This window comes from Platalea leucorodia, assembly GCF_965183815.1.
Source record: "Platalea leucorodia genome assembly, chromosome: 6".
NCBI classification, from domain to species: domain Eukaryota; kingdom Metazoa; phylum Chordata; class Aves; order Pelecaniformes; family Threskiornithidae; genus Platalea; species Platalea leucorodia.
The window spans coordinates 45,847,918-45,854,995 of record NC_138828.1 but is presented as its reverse complement, the minus strand read 5'-3'; positions in this window follow the sequence as shown (position 1 = coordinate 45,854,995).

The following is a 7,078-nucleotide window of genomic DNA, read 5'->3' as shown; positions in this document are numbered from 1 at the left end:
TGTAGCTCCCGTTTACCTCATCACACGATGACTTCTGCCTGCACCCCAAAACCACGAGCCTGTTCCTCTGCAGGCACGGGTCCTTCCTCAGGCTGGTCAGTTAAACACCAGGTGGCACCAAATAACAAGTTTCATTACTGTGTGGCCTTTTTTTTAAAAAAAAAAAAAGTTGGTGAAAAGTTCTCACAGAAATGTGTGATAGTGTAAAAAAAGAAAAAAACAACCAACAAACAACAAAACAAACCAACAAACCTCTGCATGAATCTGGGGTGAGTTCACCAAGAGCAATGCGTCCATCTAGACGGAGACGGGGAGAGATGGCATGGCAGCCCAGGTTCTACCTGACCGTGCAGATGCTCACCTTGGGACCTGACAGCAGTAACTATCTCCGTAGCTCACAACAAACACATATCCTTCCTCATTAAGTGCTACAAAGTCACCAGGTTTTTGAGTGGAGGTCTCCTTGCCACCAACATTGGCTAATGCTGCTCAATCTGATAGCAACACGCCGAGAGCAAGGGCAGTATTTTGTGGGAGGAGAAATCATGCCTTTAAGCATCTAAATGGAGATAGGACATGCTGGACAACAAACAGACACGATTTCTAGCCCCACACTTTGGTCAGCCTGACAGCTCGCCCTCTTTGCAATAGCCTAATTGCCAAATTTTGCATGCTCAGCACAAAACTGAGTCACATGTTACTGTGCTGGGATGGGGTAGAATGGGTGGCGCTTTTTCCCCTGCAGAATATTGCTCAGAAGATCAATAGCACAAGAGGATGAACTGGTTGGTTTGCTTTTATCAACGTTTCCATACTCAATTATAATTTTAGAAGCACTATAACTGTACCTGGTATGAAGGCACTGCACTGTGGTGTTTCACAGAATCATAAAATTATTGAATTATTGAACTTTTGCAAGTCACAGATGGCAGTCCTCCTGCTCAAAGCAGGACTAACTTAAGCTAGACCAGGTAGTTCAGTGTCTTTTCCTATGAAGTTTTAGAAGCCTCTAGGGTGGAAATCCCAGAGTATCTCTGGCTAATGTGTTCCAGTTCTCAGCCACTCCCATATGCAGTCAGAGTTTGCCTTGTTGCAACTTGCCATGCCCTTATTAATACACACTCCTGGGAAGAGCCTGGCTCTATCTCCTCGATGCTCCTCCCCACCTCTGGGGGGTCCCCCCAAAACCTTCTCCTCCTGAGGCTGAACAAACCCAGCCGCTCCTCACACATCACCTGCTCCAGCCCCCAAAACACCCTGGCTGCTCTCCACTGGCCACTCTCCAGTTTGCTGCCTCCCCCTTGGACTGTGGAGCCCAAACCCAGGTATAGTACCCCTGATGCAGCCTCATAAGCACCAGGAGGGGAATCGTCTCTTGCTTCTGTAGCTCAGTAGATGTCAGGCCTTCACCAGCACCGGGGCAGAGTGCTGGTTCACACCCAACATGGTCTGCCAGCACCCATGTGTCTTCTGCTGCTAAACTGCCCAGGGCTGGTGTATGGTGTTACTCCAGCCCGGTACAGGGTTGTGCATTTGTCTTTACTGAACTTCTTGAGGTTGGTGCTGCCCTGTTCCTCCAGCCTGTGGAGGTCCCACTGAACAGCTGCTTGGGCCTCCAGTGGATCAACCAAGCCCTCAGAAAATATTTCTTGTTTCACAAAATCAGAAATAATTGGATTAGGAAAAACATTAAACAACCAGGACTAATGCAGAACACTGTTACCTGTTAGGTACCAATAAATCTGTATATTGATTACAGTGAAGTTACTTCAAATTTTCATTGATATAACCAATAAAGTTATTCTGGTTAGACTTTTTGTGTGTACGTGCACAAGAAAAGCACACCTGAAGACCACCATGTAAGTGGCTGAGAAGCCACAGTACTGCTGTAGGTGAATTTCCAAACTGAGGGAAAGGGAATCCTGATTACACAAAGTTAATACAGTAATTTGAATAATCGTCTTTTACATGCCACAGGTGTTCAATCCGATGCCAATTATTTACTTTCGCTTCCTTTGCAGGATGCAAAGGGGAGTGATCCGAATTTTGATACTCACGTCTTACCAACGGACAGAGGTTGCTCTTAAACTCGTAAGCAGAAACTTAACCCTGAAGCTTCCTCAGGTTTTGACAGTAAAAGAAGCTCAAGCCGTTATTAGAGATTGCCCACCAGATGGAGCGCGGATATCCCGACCAGAGGGTCGCTCCCCTCGGGGGAAGATGCGACCCATGGGTACCGGCTCTCGCAGGCTGCGCATCCCCAGAGACTCGGAGCAGAGCAACCGGGAGGCACCGATGTGCTCTGCAGCGGGAGGCAGGGTAAAATACGCCGTATTATCTACCAAAAAATGTATGTTCGTACTATACACTCATGCTGTATGACCATTATGCTAGCAAACTAACCCTACGGACAGGTTCACAATCATCACAATCTAATTTCTCCAGGCAACGGCAGGTTTGAGGGTGTAATTAGCACAGTCAGAACAAGCAAAAAACCAGCACAAAGTCACAGACATGTCCCACCTATCTGATCAGCTAAAAAGTTGTGTACAAGTCAGGCTTTAACTAATAAAAATAATTTTAGAGCAGAATTCATCTTGCAAAAAGTCAAACAGCCTGTTTAAGAAATGTCAATAAGGAAACCCAGTTCTGCACTTTAATACCACTGCATTTTGCAGCTGAAGTTGTCCAAAGTTAATTATATAAACCTGACTGCTTTCTGGTACAGTAACAAGGTGCATTTTCTATGCAATGTGTTTCCTATGATGCCTGCTCTTTCCTCTCCCATTTACACTGCTGGGGTACGATTCAAATCGGAGGTGGAGACTGTGGCTGTCAGATTCTCTGTACGTTAGACGTCTTCAGACCTTCAACTAGGCCATGAACCTTTTAAAATGTTTTCTATCATAATAAGCTATCAGGCAGTAGTCTTGAATTTTGTGTTCTTAAATGGCAGAATTGGCATCCTTCCTAAACTCAATAGCATTAGGGGTTCTCTCTCTCTCCACCGCTGAAGAGACGAAGTGCGTTGCTGAAACTTCCTTCCTGTAACGAGAGGTTCAGGAAGGATGGAAGGAGTGATGCAATTTTGCAAACTTTAGACTTAATATCTGCATGTCAGGGCTACTGTTTAGGGTGATGATGGGTGTAAGAAATCGAATACCAACTTCAGTAAATGACAACTTTTACATTTTCTTCTGTGGCAGTTGCATTGTTCTCCACTGGCCATTAATATCTAAAGCAAGTAATGATGTAGGTCATATTTTTACTTTTGACGGGGTGAAAAAAGTTTAAAGGATCTATTTTTAAGAATTCTGAAACTGCCTGTCTCACCAACAAACAAATTCTGTTCTTCCTCCATCCACACATAGTTCCATAAAGACAAATTAAAATAAGCAAATATTACTTACCTGAGTGAAAGGTTGCAAGATTGGACACCAATCGCACAATATGGCAAACTGGGGATCAGATCCCTGTGATGAAAGATCAGGGGCATATTCCTACAAAGCATTTCTTGTTCAAGCAAGTCGTATAAAGAACTTTTCTCAGAGAGCTACTCACATGAACAATGTGACAAGACCAGGTTCTTTTGTGGTATGTGAACTTAGACAATTTCAAAGTTCTAATACCTGTGACAATGATACAGCATTTGCCTGCTAGAATTAAAAATTATTTAAAAAAAAATACTTTACATTCTACAGAATTTTGTTATAGCTTCTCATTTTTCTCTTTAACCAAACTCCCCTACTTTTCAAAAGATTGATGCTTAATAATGTATGCATTAAACTAGCAGACTGTACAACTAAAAAAATATTTTTAAATCAGTGCTTTTGTGCCACCGTTATAGCATTAGAATGTGAGCTGCAAATTTAAGCAGTAATGGGCCAGAGTTACAAAAGGGCTTAATTAATTTAAAACTGTGATCCAAAACTCTCTTTATCTGAAGCCTAGCATTCCTCCCAATGCTCATCCTCAGAGCCCAGTCCGGTCGGTGTCCTCCAGACCGCCAAACAAAATGCAGGCAGTGGCAAGGGGAACACCACATTTCATGCAGTAGCTCGCCCACATCTACCACAAAGATCAGCCTGGGTGGAATTAGTCGTGCTTCAGTTTGGCCATCTAGAACTGAGACGTCTGATCTGCAATTGCCAGCTCATCTTACCTGTAATGGAGACAAGTTATTCTCTCCTCTTTCCCTTCTGTAAACAGAAAAGTAATTACACAAAACACAACAGCTGCCAATTATCCTGCACAAACTATACCCTATTGCTTAGAGCATTCTCTTAAGTTACAGAGAAAGGAATTGCCTCTCTTATCTTGGTAAAGTTGGCTAACCACTGAACGACGGTATGGTTCACTTCCTAGCTCAAGGAAAGAGAAGAGCAAATTCTTGCTTTCTTTTCAAATGAGAGAGTTTAGGCTTCTGCCTCCAAAAAATACTGGGCTCTGAGGGCTCTTAAAATGCCTGGTATATTTAATCCGTAAGACCTCACATGATGGATACAGCCACAGACTTTAGATCTTCCTGAACTGTACGGTCTTTCTCTGCTCATATTCTTTCTCTACCTTTTAATCTTGTTCAGGAACACCTTGTCCATCCATCTGGCAACAACATTACCCTTTATGGACTAATCTTTCTGCACAAACCCTTTTTTGTTAAAAATCTCATTTCTTAGGGAAAGTTGTCAAGGAAGTTCCTCACAGTTCCTACCTCCCCCTCCCATACATGTCTTGCATACTTTTAATGACGATACTAGACTAAGGTCAGATGTTCCAGGGAGCTGGTACGGGGAAACATTATCCCCCTCCTCTATTCGTCACCCTGAGCAGAACCAAGCCTTGGGGTTTAAATTTAAGACAAATACCAGCCACTGAGCAGCCAGTGCCAAAACAACCTATAAATGAAATGTACCCTCTTCAAAGCATAAACTGGGAAAATAAAAGCCTAAAGCAACATGTGATGCCTACCAAAGTGACTTTTTTAGAAAAATCGTTACCTACCTAGTGATTAAGTGTGACCAGTCAGGGATAAGTTGTGGTCACTGGAAGGCTGATTTATTCCACTTCAGAATCCACCTTTGGTATGCTGCTATGGTGTGCTGTCAACAGCATTCATACTTTTACAATTTAAATGCTTTGGGGGTTGTGGTGGTGTTGTCTGAGCTTCATGTGCGATAGGACAGTGATAGAAATGGAATAGCAAAAAAGATAAGAAAAAGGAGCAAATCAGCTACGCTTAGGTTTATTTTTCACATTAAATTAGGCTCATCATCAAGTAATATGAGAGCAGAAATGAGTCCTTATCCAAAAGGAGAACTTACCAAGTCATTAATTACATAAGATGCACCATGGAGAAGGCAAGCAAAGAAAAGGGCATAACAGTAAACACTGCAGGAGTATTCAAACCACAAGAGCCTTCACGCTTTTCAGCAAATCTGGCTTTATAGTACACAATTAACAATGAATTATATTCCTATTGGAGAACTAAAAGCCCTCAAGAACTGGCAGAATGAGGACTAGGATTTAAGTAAGCCTTCCTGTGTTTATTCAGTTGGTGAGAAAGCAAACCCAAGATATTTAATGCCAACAGTTTTCAAGCATGAACTCCTCATGATGAATTTATAAATGGTGAATATTCACCACCTAGAAGTCAACTTGCTGCTTTGCATGCCCGTTATTTTCAAGCACAGATTTGTCAAACTGCACAAACTCTTTTAGTGACTTTGGTGAGACAGATTATGTTTCAGGATATAAAAATGGTCCCTGAACTGTGTATGCTAATGTGCTGGTACTGACAAAAGAAATCTGGTAAAATTGACCCAGAATTAACAAAGTTCAACAGTGAGGAACAGCATTGGCAAGAGGGGTTAAATGTAATTACAGGGAAACAGTCCCATTACAGGACAACAAAACAGACAAAAATATGTAGGAAACAGAGGACTGGTTAACCTTTTGAACCGGTTAACCAGCTCTCTCCTTAAAGAGCATGCCTCAAGAAATGTAAAGAATGCTCACACCTGGGTTGTCACCCTACCATACAGATAGGTTTGTCTACAGTTGTTTCTGAACTATTAAAAAAGAAACCATAAACCAAAAAAACCCCCAAGATACTAATCATTTAGTGGGAACTCTTCTGTAAATGTATGTCATACAGTAAATTAAACTTTTATGCTGTGATATATAAACAGAAGCCCAGATGGAATGGTTTCTATAGTTTACTCCCATATAGCTATCTTGCAAACACAGTGATGGAGAAAGAGAGAAAGATATGGAGAGAGAGAGACAGGAGAAAGATATGTCCTGATTAATTTGGTGGTGACACGCATAGGACAATACATAGAAAATATTAATTTTATATAAACATTTACATAAATATACACAGCATTCTCAGGTCAAATTATTTTTGTCTTTTCCATGTGTTGGGTATATCTTAAGCTTAACGAGTGCCAAGGTTGCTGAAAACAGCAGTAAATTGCTTCATAGTTTTTGCTTTATGCAAAATTGTCCTTTTTCTTGGGCTACTTAGTGTCAAAACATGTTGAACTCTAGTAGGTCCAAATTAAAGAGTTGCATAATGTTTACCTAACACTCGACTGTCACGTCTTGCTAATACAATCAAGGGTCTGTGCAAAGATTATAAAGTATAATTCAGTTCTAGATACTCTGAACATGAAGCTTTTAAGTCTCCGTTGAAGCAGGGACAGTCTGGAAAGTACTTTTGACTATTCTTTGAATTAAGTTCTCAATCACGCCAGTGACCCAAGGAAGACTGCATAAGAAGAAGTTGAGGATGTATATATACACACGTATATTAGATATCTTGTAAAAGATACCTTGTAAAGACATATATCCTTATGAAACCTTGGAAATCAGAGATCTACTGTAAGACTTGACGTATTCAATTTAAATACAAAGTTAAAAGCTTGGAAACTGTTTACAGTGATGACAACAAACATACAACAATGACGTAGTCACCTAAGTACCCTTGAAGGAGTTACCAAAACTGTTCCTCACGGAAACCAAAAGTACAAATACACTATTGACTTAAGGGTCACCAAAAAAGGCATATGAAGACATC